The following is a 15,452-nucleotide window of genomic DNA, read 5'->3' on the forward strand; positions in this document are numbered from 1 at the left end:
TTTCAGTATATTCATGAGGTCAGGCCACCATCAGCACTAATTCCAGAACATTTTCACCATCCAAAAAAAACCCCCATGTTTCTTCCTTTACGTAGCATAATGTTTTCAAGATTCATCCATGTTGTAGCATGCATTATCACTATGTATTTTTTATTTTAATTTTTCAAATAGCACATCATTATATTTTAATGCTGTATAATATTCCCTTTTCAAGAGACACTTAGGCCATTAATATATATTTTTTGTTGTTATAAAGAATGCCGCATTGATATTTTCATGCTTCTAATTCATCTATTCTTTTGAATTATTTCAGAATAAATTCCCATGGGTGGAATTACTGGGTCAAAGGGTATGAACATTTTTATGGCTCTTGTCAATATTGCTTTTAAATTGTGGTGCCCAGAACTAAATGCAATTCTCAGATGTGTTCAGACAGAACGGGGTACTGTGGGCTATTAAGTTCTCAAGGTCTGGACAATATATCATCCTTTAAATCAAGCAGTCTAAGAATTTTATTAGCTTTTTTTGGTCGCTCATTGAACTTATAGGCCCTTAGATATCTTCCTAGGCACTGTGTCTTAAAGCTATCTTTGCATCTACTCTAGGACCCAGGAGGTTTTGAGGGCTCCCTGGCACGAATTTAGTATTTTAGTATTTCTTTGTTTTCTTTTTTCCTTAAGAGTGGGTGGTCTGAACAATCTAGCAGGCAGGGCTGGTTCATTGCAATCTTAGCTCACAACTGCAGGTGGCACCTTAAGGCTGTCACAAGAGGAAAATATGCCCCTTCACTTTTTTTGAGGATCTCAGTGGTAAGTCCTTAGCAGGTTCAATACTAGAGCTCAGTCCTCCCCTTTTTCTGGGAAGGAGAGAGCCACTATGAAGTTGGATTTGGGAATTATTCAGGGCAAGATCCAAATGAAGCATGTTTTCTAGATGTCATTGGATTAATTGGATCTCCGAGAGGACTGATTCCAGGGCAGTCAAATGTTAGAGCTTTGCTTGTACACACATTCCTGTCAGTGTTTTGGCTTTTGAAGTTCACACCTTGAGAAGCTGGGTTTTTAGCCTCTTTTCATGTTCCTTGCCATCTCTTTCTCTCAGTCATTGGAAGGGACCGAACATGTTCAACTGACTGGGTTTGTTTGTTTTGCTAAGGTGACGTTGAACAAAAAAAAAGTAAAAAATTTAGTAGGGTTCCAGCTGAATGAGATTTAATTTCAATACTATGTTGCTCTCTTCCTTTTCCTTTTCTTTCCAGTTCTCTTTTTTCTCCCCAGCTCTCATCCACCCTTTCCATAGTCCATCTGCTTATTTGCAAACTATTATAACTTCAAGTAAAGACCTTGGGTTTAAACATCAATGACAAGTTTAAACAGAACAGAGCAATGAATGCCCTGTATGGGAAAGTTGGAAGGGAATCATTTTAACCTATTCTGTGCCAGACCTTAGTCCCATTTCTGGGCTGAGAAAGGTTTTGGGTAACATCTTTTTCTGGGCAGTGACTGAGTTAGCATGACAGTCTGGTTTTGCAAGCACCACTTAAAGGGGAGTTTTCCTACTATCACAAGGTCAGCCACCTTTCAGATGAATTAGTATCAGGGAAGAAATAGGAAATGTATGGGGTAAATATGAATGTCTTCAGTTCATATGTCTCCCAGTCACAGATCTGAGGGCCGGCGAGGCCCATGTTACCCACCTCTCCTTCCATAATCACCATTTTGGACCTGGCCTCTCTTGATACTTTCTCTTTTTCATTCCTGGGGTCAGCAGAGAGTGTAGGTTTACTGCTCTTCTGGGTAATTTTGGCTGGAAAGCAAATAGCTGCTCAATCTGGGCAAGTGGTGCCATGTTATTTTATATTCAGTGACTGGGAACTCATTGCCTCTTATCAGTTGACTTCTTCACAGCCAAGAGACTGATAATTTTAGACCCATCTCGCTTCAGATTCTAATTATTTTCCATCATGTGTTTCTTGTTCTGGTGTTCATCCCTTTACCAGTGTCACTCTTCTTTCCTATAATTCTTTTCCCTCACTGCTAAACGAAATCTTTATACTTCTTCTACAATCCACCTTAACATTTATTATTAATGATGCCTTCACTGATTAATTCTAACTCCAGTGATCTTACCTCCTTGAATTCCTTCAGCATTCTTATCTGGCTGGTATCATTCTATCAAGCATTTTCTTACATGTCGCCATATAATTGATCTCTCTCATGTTTGTAAGTTTTTTTCTTAATTATACCAAAGCTCCTTGAGTGCAGGGACTGTATTCTTCCAATGCATATATCAGGACATTTACTAAACGTGTTAAATTGCTATTTAACAATTTAGAGCCTCAGTTTCCTCATTTGTTACATGGGGATAGTGATGCCTGCGTCACAGGGGTTGAGACAATTATATGAGACAATGTATTGTGAGCACTTTACAAGCCATAAAACATTTTACAGAGGATAGGCATTACCAATTTTTTTACTAAGGTATTATTGATATACACTCTTATGAAGGTTTCATATGAAAAACAATGTGGTTACTACATCACCCATATTATTGAGTCCCCCTCATACTCCATTGTAGTCACTGCCCATCAGTGTAGTAAGATGCCACAGAGACCCTACTTGTCTTCTCTGTGCTATACTGTCTTCCCAGTGACCCCCACCAAACAATGTGTACCAATCCTGATACCCTTCAATCCCCTTCTCCCTTCCTCCCCACTCACCCTTCCCCACCCCTCCCCCTTGGTAACTGCTAGTCCCTTCTTGCAGTCTGTGAGTCTGCTGCTGTTTTGTACCTTCAGTTTTGCTTCCTTGTTATACTCCACAAGTGAGGGAAATCATTTGGTATTGTCTTTCTCTGCCTGACTTATTTCACTGAGCATAATACCCTCTAGCTCCATCATATTGTTGCAAATGGTAGGATTTGTTTCTTTCTTATGGCTGAATAGTATTCCATTGTGTATATGTACCACGTCTTTATCCATTCATCTACTGATGGACACTTAGGTTGCTTCCATATCTTGGCTATTGTAAATAGTGCTGCAATAAACATAGAGGTGCATATGTCTTTTTGAATCTGAGAACTTGTTTTCTTTGGGTAAATTCCTAGGAGTGGAATTCCTGGGCCAAATGGTATTTCTATTTTTAGTTTTCTGAGGCACCTCCATATTACTTTCCACAATGGTTGAACTAGTTTACATTCCCACCAGCAGCGTAGGAGGGTTCCCCTTTCTCTGCATCCTCGGTATTACCAATTTTTAAAAAACAATGACAGACTATATAAATGAAAGAGTATCCCAAAATTCCGTAAATGAACTTACGGTAAAGCAGTATTAGTTATATGTCTTATAGAAAAAATCCACTAAAGATAAAATTCAAGTTTTTAATGAACTTGCAAGGCACTCTCACTGAACTGAATGTTTGAAATCTGAGTTTTGTTTCTGACATTGCCACTAATTTTGTGATGTAGCAGCTCAATCTTTGATATTTTAAAGGTCTTTTCCAGCTACAGACACCTAATACACAACTGAATTTGGGTATGTTAACCATGTCTTTGGACCTATTTTGTTATCTGTAAAATGGGAAATGTTAACTTAATCAGACTCCTTTAATTGAACTTTACAGAAAGATGTTAAAAGAAACATTAATCCTGCACAGAAGTCGCTTGGGAGAACAGCTGCGTACTCTGTCCTGCATTCCCTTCACGTCAATGGAGCACATTACCATATTAAATGCTCTGGGAACTATAGAAATCAGTTTAACTTGATTTTACCCAAAGTTCCCCAAACTTATTTGGATTTGGAATAGTCTATTTGGCATCTATTTACCATCCTATGAAGCTAATTTTCTAAGACGAGTTGTTGGTACTGCCAACATGAATATTCTTAGGTATTAGACGTAGTCCAAAAAAAGGGAAAAGTACACCCTTATAAGATGTTCTCTGCTGGTCTTCACACCTGTTGTGGTTTAAAATCATGTTTTTTATAGTCATTGATTATAAGTCTCCAAGATAATGAGTAAAACTTTCATTACCTCTCAGATTAGTTTAACTTCAGCTTTTTTTCCCCCCTTAATAAAAACATGACATCTGGCAATCAATAGCCTTGGATACAAAATATCAACTCAAGCAAACACAAAAATGAGAAAAGTTCAGGATCTATTTGAAAACATATCAAAGCAGGTCTTGTTAAAATCTGCAGAATATATCTGCCAAGGTGACGATTATGTCATGATTTATCTTTAGTTCTAATTTTGCCAGTCATTAGGTAATCTGGGATAAATTAATTCCCTTAAGGCTGAACTAAAACATACAGATGTTATTTCAAAACAATCTTCTTTTATTATCCTTAGCAGTTAATCATTTCAGAAATTTGGTTGTTTTTTGTGTTTTCTTTAGAGTGGGACACAAATATTATATGTTGAATTTATATTTCTTTTTCTATTTTTTAAATTCAAGTATCATTGATATATAATCTTACGATGGTTTCACATGAACAACATCGCGGTTTCAACATTCACCCATATTATCAAGTTTTCCCCCCGCACCCCACTGCAGTCGCTGTCAGCGTAGTAAAATGCTATAGAGTCATTACTTGTCTTCTCTGTGCTGTACCGCCTTCCCCATGACCTACCTTTATTGTGGGCATGGATTATAGTGCCCTTCGATTCCCTTGTCCCTCCCCACCCACCCTCCCCAGCCTGTCCCCAGCCCCTCCGCTTTGGTGACCACTAGTCCTTTCTCGGAGTTACAGCATTTCTTTATAGACAGGCTTTAAATTAAATTTGCAATTATTTAAAGCAGGCACTGATCACTTCGTTTTATTGTGAAGTATAGTATACAAAATGGAAAGTATGTCATAAAAGAACAATTATAAAATTAACCTTTATAACCAAAGTCTAAATGGTATTTTTGAAACATTTGTTCAATGTCCTTTTAGAGGTTGAATAGTGCATGAACAAAGGGCAAATGTGCCCCATGACCTGCAGTGCCCCTCTTGCAAATCCCACCACCCACTCAGCAAGAAGTGCTCTATGTGACTCACCCTCCTTGGAAGGCTGTTGGTTTTTGAGTAAAATCCTTGTGAGGAGATGACTATTGCAACCTCAGAGACTGGGGAAAATGCTCTTCTCAACCACACTCAGAAGTCTCCCTTAGAGGAGATCTGTTAAATATGATATTCTTCATCTCATTAGAATTCCATGATGTCTTGACAGCTCTCATAGATCTGGCCTACATGTTGGGGGTCTTAATCCACCTGCCTTCTCTTTGAGTGAGATATCCACAAATAAAAACTTTCTCCCATTAGACTACAGGCTGTCTTAGGAGAGGCATCATATCCTTCCTAACAGTCTATAAGGTTTCTAAGACAGGACTTTATTTTTCTCCTAAAGAAACTATTGGTTTTGCAGTAGCAACCAGCCCTACAATGAAAGCATTTCTTGAATGACTTTTGGTAGGTGATATCAGGTGATTATGAAATAAGATCTTGGATCCTATTGGCTCAGATTCCATTTTCAGTATGAAGTTTCCTATTAACTAGGGTCACATCATCTCATTCCTCCTCTGTATAGGAAGGAAGAATTGTGGAAGAATTAGTCACTCATTCCTGTGTTCCTACACTTTGCACCTTTCTGTTTTAGCACTTATCACATGTTATTAAAGTTAATTATTTAATAGCTTTTATCCTCTTGCAATTGGATATTCTCCTTGGAGATAATGATTTTGTTTTATTCTTCTTTGTAAGTAACCCAATACCCACAATGCCTATTGTTCTTGGGTACTTATGTCAGTTTAGTGAATGAAAAGAGAGCAGATATTTGGATGGTTTGCTTTTATCTGAATCTTTGAAAGAAGATTCAGTAATAAACAACACATAGTGTAGTGTTCTAACTAGGTGAATGATCAAGGCTTCTGTTTCTTTAGATCTGTAAATGATATGGTTGGATTAGATCAGGCATGATTAACTAGGGGTCAGTGGGCTGCAGATTTTTGACCAACCCCCATGTAGAGATAAAAACCAAAAGACCCGAAGACTTCATTGAGATTTACGACACTACTTCATTATACGAACTGTGACTACAATAACGTGTAGAAACCAACTACATTGTGCCTGGGGTGTCTGTCTATACACACGCATATACACTCCAGGGCTTGTCGTTTGTGCCTCTCCAGGGCCGCTTATGCCTTGGCCTCAAAAGGTAACAATATGGGGACAGGTTCTGATTAACCCTTTCAATGCAGATTGTTTAAATCCTCAGCTTCTAGCCACTCCTAAACAGACTGCGGACCAACTGATAATGGGATGAATGCTTCACACATGCTGGACACCGGGGGAAAGATGCACATATATTATAGATGGTTCTGACTGTGGGGAGGTTGGGAATCTGACCCCGAAGACAGAAGAGTATTTAACATAAAGATTCGACGGGCGGCCTGACTGACTATAGCCGCATAAAGGGGTGCAGACAGCGGAGCAGATCAGAACACCGACTCAGAGATGGGCTTGGGCAGTGTGCTGGGCGGACACAGCGGGCTGGAGAACCCAATTCGCTCCCCGCCAACCTCCCGGGGATCCGGGGCCAGGCGGGGCATCCTTCCGACACCCCGCACCAGCCTTACCGATTCCCAGGAGGCTGAGCGGCACGAAGTCCGGACGTCAGGCCGCTTCCCGCAGCCGGTGACTCTGAAGTGGCCTTTAGGAGTAAAACTTGGTAGGAAGGAGGCGAAGGGGACAGTGGCGGAAGGTCCCCGGGACCGAGTCCTGAGAGGCGAAAGGGAACGTGGCCAGTGTCCCGGCCCTAGAGAGAAAAGCCCCTCACGAGGTCCCCCTCGGGGCGCCCACCTTCGGCAATCTCCGGGGGCGTTTCGGCTCTTTCCGGCACTCCCAACTCGCGCTAGCCCCCAGTCCCCGTGCCGCCCTGCTCCTTCTGGGTGTGAGCCCTTCTGCACGTGGGCACGACCTCACGTCGTACCCGTCTCTATGGCCATTTAGTCTGTTCCCGACCCACCCCTCCAGTCCCCTCCCTTCTTCTTTATTCCCCATACGGGGCGACGGCCGAGCTTCCTCATCTCTGGCGAGAGACCTGGTGGGCAGGGCAGGGCGCGAGCGGCCGGTCACTAGTGGAGCGGTAACTCGACGGGCCGGGGTCTTCCTCCAGCCCCGCGTCTCTCCACTCTCGGGTCCCAGCCGCGCGCTCCCTCGCGCGTCCATTGGCTGCAACGGCCTTGAGCTCGGCGCAGATTCGCGCCGGCGCGAGTACGCGCCCTGTGCGCCGGCTGACTGGTTGGCGCGCACGCGCCTGAGCGGGCTCGGGGCGGGGCGAAGAGCTCGAATCCCTGCGAGACGGGCGAGGATCGGCTGACGCTCCGGCCGCCTGCCGGGGCTGCGATTCCCTGCCCACCGCCAGGTAGAGGAGGGAAGCCGGGAAAGGGGTGGTGGGGGCGGTGGGGTCTGTGGGGCGCTGGGGGCGGGCGGCGTCCGGCCCCCGGAGAGCTGGGGGAGGAGCGCGGCGGCTACGGCGGCTGCTCTAGAAGAGGAGGAGAAGGAGGCGGAGGAGTTCCTTTCCTCCTCTCAGACCCCAGAGCGTCCGGGACACAGAGCCCGGAACTGGGGAACGCGGCGACTGCGGTGGCCCTGGGTAGGTGAGGCTGAGGGTGCTGGGTGTGGGGGGGATCAAGGGGGCCACAGAGGTGCAGAGAGCCGACTTGAGGGAGGGCACAGGGGGAGGGGTAGTTGTTGGGGGTTGGGGTACGGAGAGGAGTGGGACTCGAGCCCTTTGGGACTGGAGTGCCCAGATGGTGAAAGGTTTCGGGGATCAGTGGAGCGGGCTGAAGCTCACTGGTCCGAGTTGGGGGGTTTCCAGAGACTAGGCCGGGGAAACAATGGAGTGAGGGGAGACTCTGCTGTGAGTGAGTGTGGGGTATTGGATTTTAAGAAACAAGAGATCGAAAAGAATGAAAGTAGGTTATTTGGGATGAATTACGATGAATTGGGAATGCGGTGGGGATGTGTAAGGTCATCCGAGGTCCTTAGGATTTGGGTGCATAATGGGATTTGAAAAAAGATAGAATATTCTTAAATTTGCGGGGGTTGGGGAAGGAACGGAACAGAAAATAAGGCAAAGAGGGGCAGAGAAATAAATGTGGTTTGGGCTTGTATTAAAGCAGAAAGGTAGACCCACTTAGAGAGTGTAGGGTAGGTGGACTAGAATGGCATTTTTTCCCTAATTCGTGGAGGATGGTTGGGTTATTTTAGAAGGTAGCTCTTTCTCAGGCTTGCCCCTCTGCTAAGAGTACAAGCCACTCTTTTAGTAATTTAGTTATCATTTATAGTCCATTCATTGATAAGGCATGCTTATATTTATTTCTAAATATTTAGTCAGCAGGTTACTGTACCCAATTTAGTGAACTGTGGTTAATGAAGCAGGAGAGAACAGATCACCAAAATTAGGCATCTTGCTTTGAGTTAGGTCAGTGGTAATGCAGAGTTCAGGGCGTTTGGGGGAGAACCAAGAGTTTGTTTTCATTTAGACCAAAAGGTGATAAATAGCCTTGATAAAATCGAAGTTATCTATACTTTGTTAGAATTGCAGTTTCTCGCTGAGATATGTTCATCTACCAGCTGCTATTGGTTTTATGCTCATGGGAGAGAGTGGGCTCTGCTTCAGTAATTCTTGATGCTGATTTGGAATCATTAGGCTGCCTCATACCTTCCAGTTTGAATTAAGGTGATTTGAAAATATTATGGGAAAGTATTTCTGGGGTTATGATCTTTGTATTTCCTTGATGCTCTCTAGACCAAATTTTGATTCCTTGGCTTTCTAGACCAAATTCTGAGAGGTACTAGATACAAGATTGTTAATTTTGAAATTGTTGTTACCATATGTGTTCATGAATAGTCCAGGTTAAGCTTTTTATTTGTTGGGCATTAAGTTTTGCCAACTCATCTAAGATTTCTGGGAATTCATCAGTTTCTTATCTAGGTCTCCATAGCATTAGGCTACTTTAAGAAGGCTCAAAAATAGTGTTCTAAATTGTCACTTCTCTTATATGTTACAAAAACTGAACAAAGCAAGAAATGGGTGCAATGTCTTCATTTCTGATAATGTGGCTCTTTATTTACCCCTTACCTCTGTAAGCTAGGCAAGGTGCTACGATTGTTTTGCATGCATTATCTCATTAATTTAATCCTCACAAGTATTTCGTATTTTACGAATTAAGAGACTAATTTACTAAGGTCACAGAGCTAGGAAGTAAAACTGAATTCAGACTCAGCTCTTTTGGATGCCTTCTTTAAATCTTCACTGCCTGGGTTTTCTTCCTGCTAGCTCCCTTCTCCCAGTCTTGGTTGTAGTACAGACAGCAGGAATTGGTTGAAACTGGGTTTGATATGATAACAGTGATTTAGATGAAGATTGGGTTAGTGTGCTACATTTGTAGAGTTCATTGAATGTTTATTGCTTCTGTGATTTAGCAAATCTGGGGTCCAGATAATAGGGCTAACACATCTTCTTGCTAAGGATAGTCCTGGGGGCACACTTAATTTTCTGTTTAATCAAGTGCTCTGCCAAAGTACCATGCATATGTGGCACTCTGTAGAAGTCAAGACAGCCAGTTGGGGAGCCAAAACCAGTTACTCTGGAAAATAATTGAAAACTGCTGAGTGCTCAAATGCCCTCCAAGCACCTGTTGAGTCCACAGTTGGTATTGGCATTATCTCTAAATATAGACAGGATCCTCTTAGAAACCTGGAGGAAAACAACTAGAACTGAGAAACAGCTGGGGCCTGAGGGAGGAGTCATAGGTTACTGGCCAAAACATCAGCGTAGCCCCAGAAGGCTGATCCAGGAGTAGCAAAGGACTTCAGATACTAGTGAATGGTGGGGAAGGCAGGGAATTTTTATTTGTAGAGCATGTATGTATTCTACACACTGAAGTCAGTGTGTTTTATATGTATTACTTCATAAGATCTTCAAATCCATAGAAGGTAGTTGTAAGCATTATCTCCATTTTTCAGATGAGGCTCAGAAAAGTTAAGTAACTTGATAATGACAGTGAATGAAATTTGTATTTATTATTATTATTATTTTGCTGCTTACAGTTTCCCATTATAGAGCCACAATATTAAAGTTAGGAACTTAAAGTCTTTAAGATCGACTGTGCTTCTTTGTTAGAAGTAAAACATTATTTCAGTCTTGCTGCTTCCACTGAAAATTGGAAGGAAAGGCTTGGTTTTTTGTTTTTTTTTTTTGTTTAGTTGTTTGGAAGGGAGCCCATTCATTATTTAGCAAATGACCTGTAGGATATAATTTGGTTTCCTCGGTTGCTTGGTATATGTCTGTGGCAACATGAAAATGGCATGTCCATCTTTCCTCAGAAGGTTTTGACTTTCAAGTTAAGTCATGTAGGCTCTGAAGGATGACAGTGAAGCATGCCTTTAATAGACTTTTGCCACTTTTCTTGATATGTGTTTGCCATAAAGGTTTGACCATCATTCTTACTTGGTTACTTTAAAAAAAATTGTGGCAGAATACACATAACATGAAATTTACCACTTTAAACCATTTTTAAGAGTCCAGTTCAGTGACATTAAGTACATTCACACTGCTGTGTGACATCACCACTATCCATCTCCAGAACATTTTACCTTCCCAAACTGAAGCTCTGTACCTATTAAGCAATAACTCCCCATCCTTCTGTTCACCCAGCCCCTGGCAACCACCATTCCACTTTCTGTCTCTGAACCTGACTACCTAGGTACCTTGTATAAATAGAATCATAGTATATGTCCACTTGTGTCTGGCATACACACAATACCTTCAAGTTTCATCAGTGTTTTAGCCTGTGTAAGAATTCCACTTCTTTTTAGGACTGAATAATATTCCATTGTATGTGTATGCCACATTTTGTTTATCCACTCAGGTGTTGATAGACATTTGGATGGTTTTCACCTGTTTGTTTTGTGAATAGTGCTGCTGTGAACATTGGTGTACAAATTTCTGTTCAATTCTTGCTTTCAGTTCTTTTGGGTACATATCCAGAAGGGGGGTTACTGGGTCACACATTAATTCTATGTTTAATTTTTTGATGAAGCTTGATTACTTTTAAGTGTTGGTTTTGTTAGGTGTTTACTTGAACTTGGCCTTATGTTTGAGGGATAATGGTTCCTCTACTTTTTCTTTTCTGTTTGCAGGATAGTTGAGCTGGTAATGATTCAGAAGGAAATGATTTTACCCAGTTATCATGGCTGTCTCTTAGCTTCTGCCTATTTATATTTATGTATCATGACATGTGGCAAGCACATTCAAATACATTTCAACTTAGTAATAAAAGTACTTTAGAAAGTCTTTTAGACAGTTCAGCTGATGAAGAAAATGGGCTTCTGTTCTAAAGTGTGAAATGTGTCCAATGTGTCAGGAACCATTTGTTTTTTTACATATTTTTTTCCAGTTACACCTATGAATTTGTATAATCATCTTAAAAACATTATCTGTATATATATTTGAAAAATGTGTCAATGCCATGAAATATTTTCAGTTCACTTAGCTACCTTTGATTGAAATTGAGGGTACTTTTTCTGTTTGAAAATGTTTTATATGTATGAGCTCTAGTTACTGCTTACCTTCTGTATCCCTCTTCATTCACTGAAAAACGTTTGAATGCTTGCTATATGTGTTAAGTATTTCAAGAAGGTATTTGTAATACAGGAAGTAAAATTGGCTATCAACATTAAAAAAGATCACAAATCTGGTGCACAAATCTGGCTTTGAATCTCTACTCCTCTATCTACTCTTTCTGTGGACTTGGTCAGGTCATTTAGTTTCTCTGAGCCTGTGTTTCCTAATCTGCAAAATTGGTGCAGTAGTAATCCCCACCACATGTCATGCTGAATTTTTTTTTGAGACTAAATTCACATAATATAAAACTAACAATTTTAACATATACAATGTAGAGGTATTTAGTACATACACAGTGTTGTACAACCATTACTCTGTGTAGTTCCAGAACTTTTGCATCCCCCAAAGGAGACCTGGGACCCATTAGACAGTCACTCCTCATGCTCCCCTCCTCCATCTCTTGGTAACTACTAATCTGCATTCTGTCTTTACAAATTTACCTATTCTGGATATTTCAGATAAATGAGACCAGATAATATGCGACCTTTTCTTTCTGGTTTCTTTCACTTAGCATAATGTTTTGAGGGTCTTCCATGTTCTAGCATGTATGAGTACTTCTGTTCTTTTATAGGTGAATATTCTGTTGTATGGGTATATCACCTTTTGTTTATCTATCTGTTGACGGATGGTTGTGTCATTTCCACCTTTTTGCTTTTGAGAGAAATGCTGCTATGAACATTCATATACCAGTATTTGTTGAATAGAATACCTGTTTTCAGTTGTTTTGGGAATTCTGGGTCTTACAGTATTTCTAAATTTAACTGTATGAGGAACTGCCATACTGTTTTCCATAGCAGCTACACTAATTACATTCCCACCAGCAATGTGTGAGGGTTCCATTTTCTCCACATCCTCGTCAACATTGTTAGTTTCCTTTTTTAAATTGCTGCCATCTTGGATGAAGTGTTATCTCATACATTTCCTTTGTGCCTAGTGATGTTGAGCATCTTTCATGTACTTGTTCATCATTTGTGTATCTTTGGAGAAATGTCCAAGTCCTTTGCCCATTTTTAAATTGGATTTTCTTTTTGTTGTACCATTGAATTTTAATGGCTGTGAAACACTTAGATAAGTGTGCATAGGGTGCACTCAATAAATATTAGCTAATACTATAGTTGTAATTATTTTTGCTACATGAAACCTTAATTGGAAGGAAACTTTGCCTAGCTTTTCCAAATAGTAGAGAGAAAATAAAAGCTATCATTTGTTGTCAATGAAGGTTTGACTATGTCATTGTTGATACTTTGCTTTTAATTGATACCCCCAAATCAAGAAATTAGAAATGCATATGCAAATATCAGTATATCCTCAATGTTAAATTCAGCCCTAAGAGCTATAAAGCAGTAGTGCCTTCTAGTTGAGACAGGTTGTCTTTCTTCATTCTACTGTTAGGAGACCTTTATTATAAATGCCACAATCACAGTTTTTTTGAAGACTGGGTCAGGGAAGCCTACTTTTTGTTTTTCCTAGTATAGCTTTCCCCTGCTATCTGAGAGTAGAGTATTCCTATGAAACCTTTTGTAAGCAGTAACTGTGTAAAGCAAAGAAGCAATTACTGCTAATTTATGTGGAAGAATTTTTGAGCCTTCCCAAACCCAGAAAATAACCTCTCTTAAGCGTCTCAGATACCTTAGGACCTATTTGACCAAGTAGTGCACAAAATTAATTGAGATAAAGCCCAGATGCTCACACACACAGTTCAGAAAGCTCTGGTGGCTTAATGCTGAGATGCTGAATGTGTTTCCTGGGGAAGCAGCTTGGTGGGGCTGCTCTCACCGCTCGGGGTGTGCGCTGCCTTTATTGCTGCAAAACAAACACCACGGTTTTTGCTTTTCCCTTTTCTTCATAAAAGCAAAAATCCTCTTTGTATTTATTTTTTAGTGAAAACAGGTATTAGTGTAGGTCTTTCATAAAAACCAAGTGGCATAGAGTGAACTTTTGAAAAGAAGGGAACACATGTATGAGTTGATGTATTATCATTGGTTTATGCTTATTGCAACCTGGCTTTATGGGTTGGGCAAAAAAAGATAGATGAGAATAGGAGATCAAAGTAGTTATTAATTTCGAATCTTACCCTGTAGTCAGGATTGTACCATCTTGAACTGATAGATGTATTCTTCCAGGTTTATGGGTAGACACTCATTTCTACCTATTCAGAGTAGGGCCTAAGCTTAAAGCAGAATATACACAAAACTGTATAAGACGAAATTTGTTTTTGTTTTTGTTTTGAAAAAGGCAGTAAAGGGAAGTGCATGCTTTTAGGAAGTGGTGATTATTCAAATCACCCATTGAAGGCCCTCTTGCCGTGTACTCCCCAGCTTTATTCTCTGTGCCTCAGCTCTGTACCCTTCTCTCTCTTTTGTGATTCTCTGTGCCTTGCCTGGTTCATGAACTCTGCCTGGAGTGCCTTCTAAGTCTGCTGCTGACTCGCCTTTCTGAGGTCTCTCAGGCAGGCCAAACCTGCCTTTAGGGCTTCTAAATCTGTTACATATTTTCATAATGACATTTATCATAGTGTACTTTTAATAATGCACATCAAGCTTTTTTTAAGTAGTGTTGCACATGGTAAACAAAATTGTACAGTACAGAAGTAGATGGTGAACATTTTCCCCAGTTCTCTTCCCCAAAGGCAGTCTCTGATAGTCCTGTCTCCTATACATCCCTCCAGAGTTATTCTGTGTTGATACAGGAGTTTTTATAGTGTATGAAATGCTTATTTTCCTCATTTTTTATTGCAAAGTAGTTTATAAATATTGAAAACATTCAAGCATTATAGAAATATGTAGTGTGAAAATGAAAGGTTCCCTTACCTTGACCCCTAACCCTGTCCTTCCCAAATAATAACTCTCCTCGACAATAACATTCCTCTCCCCAGAGGTAATCCTGTTATAAGGCTAGCATGTACCCTTCCCAGTTGTTCCACTTACACAAAAAACATTTTTTGTATTTTTTTCATGATATTTTATATATTATTTTGTAACTTCCTCTTAACATGTCTTGGAGATTTTTTTCACATCAGTATGTACAGATCCATTTTATTATTGTAACCTCTGCATGGTGTTCATTCTATAATATGTATATACTATTGTATTAATCATTTCCCAACTTATGCATATGTGTATATATATATCTCCATTGCACTTTCTAACTAACAATGCTTCAATGAATACTTTTTGTATATGCTTATTAGACAAATGTGAGTGTTTCTTTAGATTGTTAGAAGTGAATTCCTGGGTGAAAGGGTATATTTTTCTAAAGATTTTGGTGAATTCTGCCAAGTTGCTTTTTCTTAAAAAAATTATTTTGAAATAATTTTAGATTTGCAGAAGAATAAACATACTACAGAGAGCTCCTGTATACTCTTCTCCCAACATCCCCTAATGTTAACCTCTTTCATAACCAGAGTACATTTATCAAAACTAAGAAATCACCGTTGGTACTGCAGTTTATTACACTACAGACTTTATTTAGACTCCTCCAGTTTTTCCACAAGTGTCCTAAAAAGTTAGAGGATACAGTTCAGGATCCCAAACTGTAGTTAGCCATGTCTCTTTTACTGTCCTTTAATCTGTGGCAGTTTCTCAGCTGCTTCTGGGCTTTTTCACTCCTTTGACAATTTTGCTGGCCAGATATTTGGTAGACTATCCCTTACTGTAGGCTTGTCTGATGTTTTCTTATGATCAGACAGAAGCACGGGTTTTGGGGAAGAATACCACGGAGGTGATGTGCCCTTCTCGTTGTGTCATATTGGGGGTGGATGATAACAGCATGTTTTATTAC

General features: G+C 40.4%; 1 protein-coding gene across 4 annotated transcripts in view; it reads left to right on the forward strand.

Moving 5' to 3' along the window:
• Positions 1 to 7,281: 7,281 nt before the first annotated feature.
• The window catches only part of SPATS2 (spermatogenesis associated serine rich 2), a 178,113-nt gene continuing 169,942 nt past the window's right edge, over positions 7,282 to 15,452 (forward strand). Inside the window, exon 1 of one of the 4 annotated variants that reach the window (XM_036891302.2) lies at positions 7,282 to 7,403. The gene's annotated coding sequence lies outside the window, so the exon portion shown is untranslated. Of the gene's footprint in view, positions 7,404 to 7,505; positions 7,635 to 15,452 lie in introns of those variants that run through there. The other 3 variants (XM_057486550.1, XM_057486549.1, XM_036891292.2) reach the window with 3 other exon arrangements.

This window comes from Manis pentadactyla, chromosome 10 (assembly GCF_030020395.1).
Source record: "Manis pentadactyla isolate mManPen7 chromosome 10, mManPen7.hap1, whole genome shotgun sequence".
Taxonomy (NCBI): Eukaryota; Metazoa; Chordata; class Mammalia; order Pholidota; family Manidae; genus Manis; species Manis pentadactyla.